At 41.7% G+C, this 13,639-nt stretch overlaps 1 protein-coding gene across 1 annotated transcript in view; it reads left to right on the top strand.

Annotated features, from left to right (window-relative positions):
* The window catches only part of epha4b (eph receptor A4b), a 428,693-nt gene that overhangs the window by 212,849 nt on the left and 202,205 nt on the right, over nt 1-13,639 (top strand). The window lies entirely within an intron of this gene.

Genomic DNA, 13,639 nt, shown 5'->3' with positions numbered 1-13,639 from the left:
GTCTGGTTTGTACGGCAGGAAATGATTAGTTTTCCGAGATAGAAGTTTTTAGTCATGTTTTTGGTGTGGTTATGGCCGAATATAAACAGTTTTGCTCAATTAAGTGCTCAAAATAACTCCTGTCCTCGAAGTGTCTCGACAGGCGTTGACGAACATTGTCTTAGCTGTTAGGGCCACTTGTTGTCACTGTAACTCACAGAGTTGCATTGCAAAATCATACAGAATAAATTATGTGTTTATTTTTTTTAGTGCGCATTAGAGGGTATGTCTGGGTGGGGGGTTCCGCTTTGGAAATAATTTGTACCCCTTTCAGAGATCACATTTAGTTCCCCTTAAACCTTCACATGTTGCACAATGAGATGTAAACATGGGATAAAGTCTTCATTCCTGTAACTTTCTCTAGTATGAGCATTTCACAATTAATATCGAAAAATTAACATTAATGATCAATTATAGTAGAATAAGGACACATAAGATTGAGGAGTCATAGTGTAACTTTGTGTAGTGTTTGAGCGGGTGCTGTTGACACGACAGAAGACAGAGTTGGTTTTGGTCTGATTTGTACGGCAGGAAATGATTCGTTTTCCGAGGCAGAAGTTTTTAGTCACGTTTTTGGTGTGGTTATGGCCGAATATAAACAGTTTTGCTCAATAAAGTTCATCCATCCATTTTCTACTGCGTGTCCCGTTCGGGGTCGCGGGGGTGCTGTAGCCTATCTCAGCTGCATTCGGGCGGACGGCACGTACACCCCTGACAAGTCGCCACCTGTACATTCCTGTAACTTTCTCTAGTAAGAGCATATCACGATTAATATCCATAAATTAACATTAATAATAAATGACAATAGAATAAGCACACATATGATTGAGGAGTCATAGTGTAACTTTGTGTGGTGTTTGAGTTGTACGACTTTTTGTGTGGCCATAAATGCACCAGTGGCTAAGTGCTATGAGTGCGTGTGAGAGAGCGAGCGGGTGCTGTTGACATGACAGAAGGCAGAGTTGGTTTTGGCATTTAGTTCACATTAAACCTTCACATGTTGCACAATGAGATGTTGAGGAGTCATAGTGTAACTTTGTGTGGTGTTTGAGTTGTCCGATTTTGTGTGGCCATAAACGCACCAGTGGCTACGTGCTATGAGTGCGTGTGTTGGTGCAGGTGAGAGAGGGTGAGCGGGTGCTGTTGATATGACAGAAGACAGAGTTGGTTTTGGTCTGGTTTGTACGGCAGGAAATTATTAGTTTTCAGAGATAGAAGTGTTTTACTCATGTTTTTGGTGTGGTTATGGCCGAATATAAACAGTTTTGCTCAATAAAGTCCATCCATCCATTTTCTACCGCTTGTCCCATTCGGGGTGGCGGGGGTGCTGGAGCCTATCTCAGCTGCATTCGGGCGGAAGGCGGGGTACACCCTGGACAAGTCGCCACCTCATCACAGGGCCAACACAGATAGACAACATTCACACACTAAGGAGCATTTAGTGTTGCCAATCAACCTATCCCCAGGTGCATGTCTTTGGAGGTGGGAGGGGCCTATCCCCAGGTGCATGTCTTTGGAGGTGGGAGGGGCCTATCCCCAGGTGCATGTCTTTGGAGGTGGGAGGGGCCTATCCCCAGGTGCATGTCTTTGGAGGTGCTCAAATGCACCAGTGGCTTAGTGCTATGAGTGTGTGTGTTGGTGCAGGTGAGAGCGAGCGAGCGGGTGCTGTTGACATGAAAGAACACAGAGTTGGTTTTGGTCTGGTTTTTACAGCAGGAAATGATTAGTTTTCCGAGATATACGTTTTTATTCATGTTTTTGGTGTGGTTATGGCCGAATATAAACAGTTTTGCTCAATAAAGTGATCTATATAATTCTTGTCCTGGAAGCGTCATTGCACATTAGAGGGTATGTCTGGGTGGGGGGTCCGGCTTTGGAAATAATTTTTACCTCTTTCAGAGATCACATTTAGTTCCCCTTAAACCTTCACATGTTGCACAATGAGATGTAAGCATGGGATAAAGTCTTCATTCCTGTAACTTTCTCTAGTAAGAGTATTTCACGATTATTATCCATAAATTAACATGAATAATAAATGACAGTAGAATAAGCACACATATGATTGAGGAGTCATAGTGTAACTTTGTGTGGTGTTTGAGTTGTCCGATTTTTGTGTGGCCATAAACGCACCAGTGGCTTAGTGCTATGAGTGCGTGTGTTGGTGCAGGTGAGAGAGAGCGAGCGGGTGCTGTTGACATGACAGAAGACAGAGTTGGTTTTGGTCTGGTTTGTACGGCAGGAAATGAGTAGTTTTCCGAGATATACGTTTTTAGTCATGTTTTTGGTGTGGTTATGGCCGAATATAAACAGTTTTGCTCAATAAAGTGAACTATATAATTATTGTCCTGGAAGCGTCATTGCACATTAGAGGGTATGTCTGGGTGGGGGTTCCGGCTTTGGAAATAATTTTTACCTCTTTCAGAGATCACATTTAGTTCCCCTTAAACCTTCACATGTTGCACAATGAGATGTAAGCATGGGATAAAGTCTTCATTCCTGTAACTTTCTCTAGTAAGAGTATTTCACGATTATTATCCATAAATTAACATGAATAATAAATGACAGTAGAATAAGCACACATATGATTGAGGAGTCATAGTGTAACTTTGTGTGGTGTTTGAGTTGTCCGATTTTTGTGTGGCCATAAACGCACCAGTGGCTTAGTGCTATGAGTGCGTGTGTTGGTGCAGGTGAGAGAGAGCGAGCGGGTGCTGTTGACATGACATGAGACAGAGTTGGTTTTGGTCTGGTTTGTACGGCAGGAAATGAGTAGTTTTCCGAGATATACGTTTTTAGTCATGTTTTTGGTGTGGTTATGGCCGAATATAAACAGTTTTGCTCAATAAAGTGATCTATATAATTCTTGTCCTGGAAGCGTCATTGCACATTAGAGGGTATGTCTGGGTGGGGGGTCCGGCTTTGGAAATAATTTTTACCTCTTTCAGAGATCACATTTAGTTCCCCTTAAACCTTCACATGTTGCACAATGAGATGTAAGCATGGGATAAAGTCTTCATTCCTGTAACTTTCTCTAGTAAGAGTATTTCACGATTATTATCCATAAATTAACATGAATAATAAATGACAGTAGAATAAGCACACATATGATTGAGGAGTCATAGTGTAACTTTGTGTGGTGTTTGAGTTGTCCGATTTTTGTGTGGCCATAAACGCACCAGTGGCTTAGTGCTATGAGTGCGTGTGTTGGTGCAGGTGAGAGAGAGCGAGCGGGTGCTGTTGACATGACAGAAGACAGAGTTGGTTTTGGTCTGGTTTGTACGGCAGGAAATGAGTAGTTTTCCGAGATATACGTTTTTAGTCATGTTTTTGGTGTGGTTATGGCCGAATATAAACAGTTTTGCTCAATAAAGTGAACTATATAATTATTGTCCTGGAAGCGTCATTGCACATTAGAGGGTATGTCTGGGTGGGGGTTCCGGCTTTGGAAATAATTTTTACCTCTTTCAGAGATCACATTTAGTTCCCCTTAAACCTTCACATGTTGCACAATGAGATGTAAGCATGGGATAAAGTCTTCATTCCTGTAACTTTCTCTAGTAAGAGTATTTCACGATTATTATCCATAAATTAACATGAATAATAAATGACAGTAGAATAAGCACACATATGATTGAGGAGTCATAGTGTAACTTTGTGTGGTGTTTGAGTTGTCCGATTTTTGTGTGGCCATAAACGCACCAGTGGCTTAGTGCTATGAGTGCGTGTGTTGGTGCAGGTGAGAGAGAGCGAGCGGGTGCTGTTGACATGACATGAGACAGAGTTGGTTTTGGTCTGGTTTGTACGGCAGGAAATGAGTAGTTTTCCGAGATATACGTTTTTAGTCATGTTTTTGGTGTGGTTATGGCCGAATATAAACAGTTTTGCTCAATAAAGTGATCTATATAATTCTTGTCCTGGAAGCGTCATTGCACATTAGAGGGTATGTCTGGGTGGGGGGTCCGGCTTTGGAAATAATTTTTACCTCTTTCAGAGATCACATTTAGTTCCCCTTAAACCTTCACATGTTGCACAATGAGATGTAAGCATGGGATAAAGTCTTCATTCCTGTAACTTTCTCTAGTAAGAGTATTTCACGATTATTATCCATAAATTAACATGAATAATAAATGACAGTAGAATAAGCACACATATGATTGAGGAGTCATAGTGTAACTTTGTGTGGTGTTTGAGTTGTCCGATTTTTGTGTGGCCATAAACGCACCAGTGGCTTAGTGCTATGAGTGCGTGTGTTGGTGCAGGTGAGAGAGAGCGAGCGGGTGCTGTTGACATGACAGAAGACAGAGTTGGTTTTGGTCTGGTTTGTACGGCAGGAAATGAGTAGTTTTCCGAGATATACGTTTTTAGTCATGTTTTTGGTGTGGTTATGGCCGAATATAAACAGTTTTGCTCAATAAAGTGAACTATATAATTATTGTCCTGGAAGCGTCATTGCACATTAGAGGGTATGTCTGGGTGGGGGTTCCGGCTTTGGAAATAATTTTTACCTCTTTCAGAGATCACATTTAGTTCCCCTTAAACCTTCACATGTTGCACAATGAGATGTAAGCATGGGATAAAGTCTTCATTCCTGTAACTTTCTCTAGTAAGAGTATTTCACGATTATTATCCATAAATTAACATGAATAATAAATGACAGTAGAATAAGCACACATATGATTGAGGAGTCATAGTGTAACTTTGTGTGGTGTTTGAGTTGTCCGATTTTTGTGTGGCCATAAACGCACCAGTGGCTTAGTGCTATGAGTGCGTGTGTTGGTGCAGGTGAGAGAGAGCGAGCGGGTGCTGTTGACATGACATGAGACAGAGTTGGTTTTGGTCTGGTTTGTACGGCAGGAAATGAGTAGTTTTCCGAGATATACGTTTTTAGTCATGTTTTTGGTGTGGTTATGGCCGAATATAAACAGTTTTGCTCAATAAAGTGATCTATATAATTCTTGTCCTGGAAGCGTCATTGCACATTAGAGGGTATGTCTGGGTGGGGGGTCCGGCTTTGGAAATAATTTTTACCTCTTTCAGAGATCACATTTAGTTCCCCTTAAACCTTCACATGTTGCACAATGAGATGTAAGCATGGGATAAAGTCTTCATTCCTGTAACTTTCTCTAGTAAGAGTATTTCACGATTATTATCCATAAATTAACATGAATAATAAATGACAGTAGAATAAGCACACATATGATTGAGGAGTCATAGTGTAACTTTGTGTGGTGTTTGAGTTGTCCGATTTTTGTGTGGCCATAAACGCACCAGTGGCCTAGCGCTATAAGTGCGTGTGTTGGTGCAGGTGAGAGAGAGCGAGCGGGTGCTGTTGACATGACAGAAGACAGAGTTGGTTTTGGTCTGGTTTGTACAGCAGGAAATGATTAGTTTTCCGAGATATACGTTTTTAGTCATGTTTTTGGTGTGGTTATGGCCGAATATAAACAGTTTTGCTCAATAAAGTGATCTATATAATTCTTGTCCTGGAAGCGTCATTGCACATTAGAGGGTATGTCTGGGTGGGGGGTCCGGCTTTGGAAATAATTTTTACCTCTTTCAGAGATCACATTTAGTTCCCCTTAAACCTTCACATGTTGCACAATGAGATGTAAGCATGGGATAAAGTCTTCATTCCTGTAACTTTCTCTAGTAAGAGTATTTCACGATTATTATCCATAAATTAACATGAATAATAAATGACAGTAGAATAAGCACACATATGATTGAGGAGTCATAGTGTAACTTTGTGTGGTGTTTGAGTTGTCCGATTTTTGTGTGGCCATAAACGCACCAGTGGCTTAGTGCTATGAGTGCGTGTGTTGGTGCAGGTGAGAGAGAGCGAGCGGGTGCTGTTGACATGACAGAAGACAGAGTTGGTTTTGGTCTGGTTTGTACGGCAGGAAATGATTAGTTTTCCGAGATATACGTTTTTAGTTATGTTTTTGGTGTGGTTATGGCCGAATATAAACAGTTTTGCTCAATAAAGTGATCTATATAATTCTTGTCCTGGAAGCGTCATTGCACATTAGAGGGTATGTCTGGGTGGGAGGTCCGGCTTTGGAAATAATTTTTACCTCTTTCAGAGATCACATTTAGTTCCCCTTAAACCTTCACATGTTGCACAATGAGATGTAAGCATGGGATAAAGTCTTCATTCCTGTAACTTTCTCTAGTAAGAGTATTTCACGATTATTATCCATAAATTAACATGAATAATAAATGACAGTAGAATATGCACACATATGATTGAGGAGTCATAGTGTAACTTTGTGTGGTGTTTGAGTTGTCCGATTTTTGTGTGGCCATAAACGCACCAGTGGCTTAGTGCTAAGAGTGCGTGTGTTGGTGCAGGTGAGAGAGAGCGAGCGGGTGCTGTTGACATGACAGAAGACAGAGTTGGTTTTGGTCTGGTTTTTACAGCAGGAAATGATTAGTTTTCCGAGATATACGTTTTTACTCATGTTTTTGGTGTGGTTATGGCCGAATATAAACAGTTTTGCTCAATAAAGTGATCTATATAATTCTTGTCCTGGAAGCGTCATTGCACATTAGAGGGTATGTCTGGGTGGGGGGTCCGGCTTTGGAAATAATTTTTACCTCTTTCAGAGATCCCATTTAGTTCCCCTTAAACCTTCACATGTTGCACAATGAGATGTAAGCATGGGATAAAGTCTTCATTCCTGTAACTTTCTATAGTAAGAGTATTTCATGATTATTATCCATAAATTAACATGAATAATAAATGACAGTAGAATAAGCACACATATGATTGAGGAGTCATAGTGTAACTTTGTGTGGTGTTTGAGTTGTCCGATTTTTGTGTGGCCATAAACGCACCAGTGGCTTAGTGCTATGAGTGCGTGTGTTGGTGCAGGTGAGAGAGAGCGAGCGGGTGCTGTTGACATGACAGAAGACAGAGTTGGTTTTGGTCTGGTTTGTACAGCAGGAAATGATTAGTTTTCCGAGATATACGTTTTTAGTCATGTTTTTGGTGTGGTTATGGCCGAATATAAACACTTTTGCTCAATAAAGTGATCTATATAATTATTGTCCTGGAAGCGTCATTGCGCATTAGAGGGTATGTCTGGGTGGGGGGTCCGGCTTTGGAAATAATGTTTACCTCTTTCAGAGATCACATTTAGTTCCCCTTAAACCTTCACATGTTGCACAATGAGATGTAAGCATGGGATAAAGTCTTCATTCCTGTAACTTTCTCTAGTAAGAGTATTTCACGATTATTATCCATAAATTAACATGAATAATAAATGACAGTAGAATAAGCACACATATGATTGAGGAGTCATAGTGTAACTTTGTGTGGTGTTTGAGTTGTCCGATTTTTGTGTGGCCATAAACGCACCAGTGGCTTAGTGCTATGAGTGCGTGTGTTGGTGCAGGTGAGAGAGAGCGAGCGGGTGCTGTTGACATGACAGAAGACAGAGTTGGTTTTGGTCTGGTTTGTACGGCAGGAAATGAGTAGTTTTCCGAGATAGAAGTTTTGAGTCATGTTTTTTTAATTTTTTTAACAACATTAATATATATGTATGTATGTGTTGGCCTTTACAAGCGAGGACAAAAAAAGCAATGATGTCATGGTTAAGAAGGTGTGGTTGATGCTGAGCAGGTCTGCTTGGACTCTCATGATGAGGTTGAACATCACCCCGCCTTTGTTGTTATATTTAGGTCTCATGCTGAGGGATTTCCCAAGCGGGGCCTCCAAGTTTGACATTTAAGCCCAACTCCAGAGTCGCCTTTGGAGGTTAGCTGGCCTCTCAAGGGAGGAGGAGGTGAAAACTACTGGATTATCTCCTTTTTACAGGAGGACAAAATGGAGGAGAGGAATCCGTGCATCATTGGTTAGTTTGTTTTGCAAAAATAAAACCGAATGATAATATTGAGAGGAAAGGGAAGGAGGAGATTGGGAGATGTGAAGAGACGGAGGGAAAGAGGAGAGGATGAGAAGGAAAGGAGACAAGAGTGTAAGAGGATGACACGTTTGAACAAGGCACTAAGTAAAAGTTGATCTTGTAGGAGCTGGAAGTGGATTAACTACATGTTAACAACACACACACACACGTGCACACACACACACACACACACACACACACACACACATGTACACACACACACACACTAAAAACCATTAGTATTGATTCAGGTGATTGCTTATCAGGTTGAGTGCTCTATTCACTATTGAGTAGGAGGGATGGAATCAGCACAGGACGCACACACACACACACACACACACACACACACACACACACACACAAACAGACACACACACACACACACACACACACACACACACACACACACTTGTCTGTTCATATCATGAGCTGGTGGCGTGTAAGACGTACAACAAGTCGTTAAAAGTAGCCCTTGGACCACACATGATGTGGACTAATCATCTGTCACTGTACTAATCATCTCTCACAGGACTACTCATCTCTCACAGGACTAATCATCTCTCACTGGACTAATCATCTCTCACTGGACTAATCATCTCTCACTGGACTAATCATCTCTCACAGGACTAATCATCTCTCACTGGACTAATCATCTCTCACAGGACTACTCATCTCTCACTGGACTAATCATCTCTCACAGGACTACTCATCTCTCACTGGACTAATTATTTCTCACTGGACTAAGCATATTTCACTGGACTAATCATCTCTCACAGGACTAATCATCTCTCACTGGACTAATCATCTCTCACAGGACTACTCATCTCTCACTGGACTAATTATTTCTCACTGGACTAAGCATATCTCACTGGACTAATCATCTCTCACAGGACTAATCATCTCTCACTGGACTAATCATCTCTCACAGGACTACTCATCTCTCACTGGACTAATTATTTCTCACTGGACTAAGCATATCTCACTGGACTAATCATCTCTCACAGCACTGATCATTTCTCACATGACTAATCATCTCTCACTGGACTGATCATCTCTCACAGGACTAATCATCTCTCACAGGACTAATCATCTCTATCATCTCTCACTGGTCTGATCATCTCTCACAGGACTACTCATCTCTCACTGGACTAATCATCTCTCACAGGACTAATCATCTCTCACTGGACTAATCATCTCTCACAGGACTGATCATCTCTCACTGGACTAATTATCTCTCACTGGACTAATCATCTCTCACAGGACTAATCATCTCTCACTGGACTAATCATCTCTCACAGGACTGATCATCTCTCACAGGACAAATCATCTCTCACAGGAGTAATCATCTCTCACTGGACTAATCATATCTCACTGGACTAATCATCTCTCACAGGACTACTCATCTCTCACTGGACTAATCATATCTCCCTGGACAAATCATCTCTCACAGGAGTAATCATCTCTCACTGGACTAATCATATCTCACTGGACTAATCATCTCTCACAGGACTACTCATCTCTCACTGGACTAATCATATCTCACTGGACTAATCTTCTCTCACAGGACTACTCATCTCTCAATGGACTAATCATCTCTCACTGGACTAATCATCTCTCACTGGACTAATCATCTCTCACTGGACTAATTATCTCTCACTGGACTAATCATCTCTCACAGGACTAATCATCTCTCATTGGACTAATCATCTCTCACAGGACTAAACATCTCTCACTGGACTAATCATCTCTCACAGGACTGATCATCTCTCACAGGACTAATCATCTCTCACAGTAGTAATCATCTCTCACAGGACTAATCATCTCTCACAGGACTAATCATCTCTCAGTGGACTGATCATCTCTCACTGGACTAATCATCTCTCACTGGACTAATCATCTCTCACTGGACTAATCATCTCTCACAGGACTACTCATCTCTCACTGGACTAATTATCTCTCACTGGACTAATCATATCTCACTGGACTAATCATCTCTCACAGGACTAATCATCTCTTACTGGACTAATTATCTCTCACAGGACTAATCATCTCTCACAGGACTAATCATCTCTCACTGGACTGATCATCTCTGACAGGACTAATCATCTCTCACAGGATTGATCATCTCTCACAGGACTAATCATCTCTCACTGGACTAATCATCTCTCACAGGACTGATTATCTCTCACTGGACTAATCATCTCTCACAGGACTGATCATCTCTTGCTGGACTAATTATCTCTCACAGGACTAATCATCTCTCACAGGTCTAATCATCTCTCACTGGACTGATCATCTCTGACAGGGCTAATCATCTCTCACAGGACTGATCATCTCTCACAGGACTAATCATCTCTCACAGGACTGATCATCTCCCACAGGACTAATCATCTCTCACAGGACTAATCATCTCTCACAGGACTAATCATCTCTCACAGGACTGATCATCTCTCACTGGACTATTCATCTCTCACAGGACTGATCATCTCTCACAGGACTAATCATCTCTCACTGGACTGATCATCTCTGACAGGACTAATCATCTCTCACTGGACTGATCATCTCTGACAGGACTGATCATCTCTCACTGGACTAATCATCTCTCACAGGACTGATCATCTCTCACAGGACTAATCATCTCTCACTGGACTAATCATCTCTCACAGGACTACTCATCTCTCACTGGACTAATTATATCTTACTGGACTAAGCATATCTCACTGGACTAATCATCCCTCACAGGACTAATCATCTCTCACAGGACTAATCATCTCTCACTGGACTGATCATCTCTCACAGGACTACTCATCTCTCACTGGACTAATCATCTCTCACTGGACTAATCATCTCTCACAGGACTACTCATCTCTCACTGGACTAATTATCTCTTACTGGACTAAGCATATCTCACTGGACTAATCATCCCTCACAGGACTAATCATCTCTCACAGGACTAATCATCTCTCACTGGACTGATCATCTCTCACAGGACTACTCATCTCTCACAGGACTAATCATCTCTCACTGGTTTGATCATCTCTCACAGGACTACTCATCTCTCACTGGACTAATCATCTCACTGGACTAATCATCTCTCACTGGACTGATAATCTCTCACTGTACTAATTATCTCTCACTGGACTAATCATCTCTCACAGGACTAATCATCTCTCACAGGACTAATCATCTCTCACATAACTAATCATCTCTCACTGGACTGATCATCTCTCACAGGACTAATCATCTCTCACAGGACTAATCATCTCTCACTGGTCTGATCATCTCTCACAGGACTACTCATCTCTCACTGGACTAATCATCTCTCACTGGACTAATCATCTCTCACTAGACTGATAATCTCTCACTGGACTAATTATCTCTCACTGGACTAATCATCTCTCACAGGACTACTCATCTCTCACTGGACTAATTATCTCTCACTGGACTAATCATCTCTCACAGGACTAATCATCTCTCACTGGACTAATCATCTCTCACAGGACTACTCATCTCTCACTGGACTAATTATCTCTCACTGGACTAATCATCTCTCACAGGACTAATCATCTCACACTGGACTGATCATCTCTCACTAGACTAATCATCTCTCACTGGACTAATCATCTCTCACTGGACTGAAAGCACAAACAATAACACACCCTTTTTTCCTTTAGGTTTGTTAACTATTTGCATTATGGAAAAATTCATAAGTAAGCCACACTGTTTTATAAACCCCAGGGTTTAAAGCATAGGAAAAAAGTAGCGCCCAGAAAAACAATATCACCTTCATGCTCGTGTCTGCAGAGATCACTTTGTAAATTGTTTGAACATTTGATTTGTTTGAGAAACTCTCTGTGATGCAATCCAGTTTATTCTGTACTATATTAGTCGTGTTTGAGAGCAGAACTAAACGTAAAAAAAGGACAATAGGTCACATTAGCATATTAACTCATGCTAATGACGCTAGCTTCATTACATTAAGATAGCACGTACAAATATGCATAAAAACACTCCTACAGACATCACTCATGGGATGATTCAGTATGTAAGAATTGTTTTAGTTATATTGTAAAAACGTACGAAACCCTGCTTGGCGTTATGAGTGAAGAATCCACACGAGTATAAACGCTGTGGACGACTTGGAAGACGAAACGGCACTTGTACTTCCGGTTCAAAGGCTCTAAACAGAAGAATACTGCAGCACCCGCAGATGGCGCCGTAGCACCAACAATAACACACCTTTTCACCTTTTGCTTTTTTTAAACTATTTGCATTATGGCCGTCAGTGAGGGAACGTCCAAAAGTTAGCCACAGTGTTTTATAAACCGCAGAGTACAAAGCGTAGGTTAAAAAAAAGTAGCGGCTTATAGTCCGATAAATGTGTGGGTCCAAATGTCCAAACCATCGTTACACTTTTACAAGTGCTGTATTTTAAGTATTTGTTTCATGATCACTTATGTATTTGCCTGTAAACCTTTCAAAATAAGACTAAATCTGCACTGATGCAGGTAAATAAGACCATCATACCCAAACCCAGAAGTGCCTCAAGGTCACGTGACTGCAACCCACCTATTAGTGGGCGTGTTGCATGTGATATACTAAGACTGCGAGGCCTACCCCGCATGACACCATCACCGCATGACATCATCACCGCATGACATCATCACCGCATGACACCATCACCGCTATTTGAGTGATACGCACGTCCACCAATCAGTCTGCTAACCAGTAGTCTAATGGGACTTAGACCATGGCATGAAACCCAAAAGTGCCTCTATGTCACGTGACTGCAACCCACCTATTAGTGCGCGTGCTGATCTACTAAGACTGCGAGTGCAATTTGACTGCCTTATGTAAACGAGGATTGTGCGTCTACAACAGGAAGTAGTGCTGCACAATGAATCGACATTGAGGTTTTAATAAGTATGATAAATAACCGCAAGAGGCATAGGGTTTTTTTTGTTGTCCTTCGTCTGTCACGGCTGGTGTCTTTATGTTGGGTTTTGTTGGTGTTCTTCTGTGTTTTGTGCTTGTTCCTGTCCTGCACTCTTATTTTGGTGGCACTTCCTGTTGTGTTGGTGTTTTTTCATAACTGCTTTTACACATGCCTTCAAGCACTTTTCCCCTCACCTGTTTTCTGTCAGTGATTAGGACTATTTAAGTTGAGTGTGAGGCATCATTCTTTGTCCCATGACGCACCGGCCTACCCCGCATGACACCGTCACCGCCATTTGAGTGATACGCACGTCTGCCAATCAGTCTGCAAACCAGTAGTCTAATGGGACTTAGACCATGGCATGAAACCCAGAAGTGCCTCTCGGTCACGTGACTGCAACCCACCTATTAGTGGGCGTGCTGATCTACTAAGACTGCGAGTGCAATTTGACTGCCTTATGTAAACGAGGATTGTGCGTCTACTACACGAAGTAGTCCTGCACGATTAATCGACATTGAGGTTTTAATAAGTACGATAAATAACCGCAAGAGGCATAGAGGTTTTTTTGTTCTCCTCCGTCTGTCATGGCTGGTGTCTTTATGTTGGGTTTGTCTTCTGTTTTGTGCTTGTTCCTGTCCTGCGCTCTTATTTTGGTGGCACTTCCTGTTGTGTTGGTGTTTTTTCATAACTGCTTTTACACATGCCTTCAAGCACTTTTCCCCTCACCTGTTTTCTGTCAGTGATTAGGACTATTTAA

The sequence above is a fragment of the Entelurus aequoreus genome, linkage group LG16 (genome assembly GCF_033978785.1).
Source record: "Entelurus aequoreus isolate RoL-2023_Sb linkage group LG16, RoL_Eaeq_v1.1, whole genome shotgun sequence".
In the NCBI taxonomy this organism is placed as follows: Eukaryota; Metazoa; Chordata; class Actinopteri; order Syngnathiformes; family Syngnathidae; genus Entelurus; species Entelurus aequoreus.
The sequence above is the reverse complement of the archived record's forward strand: the minus strand, read 5'-3'. Positions and strand labels throughout refer to the sequence as shown.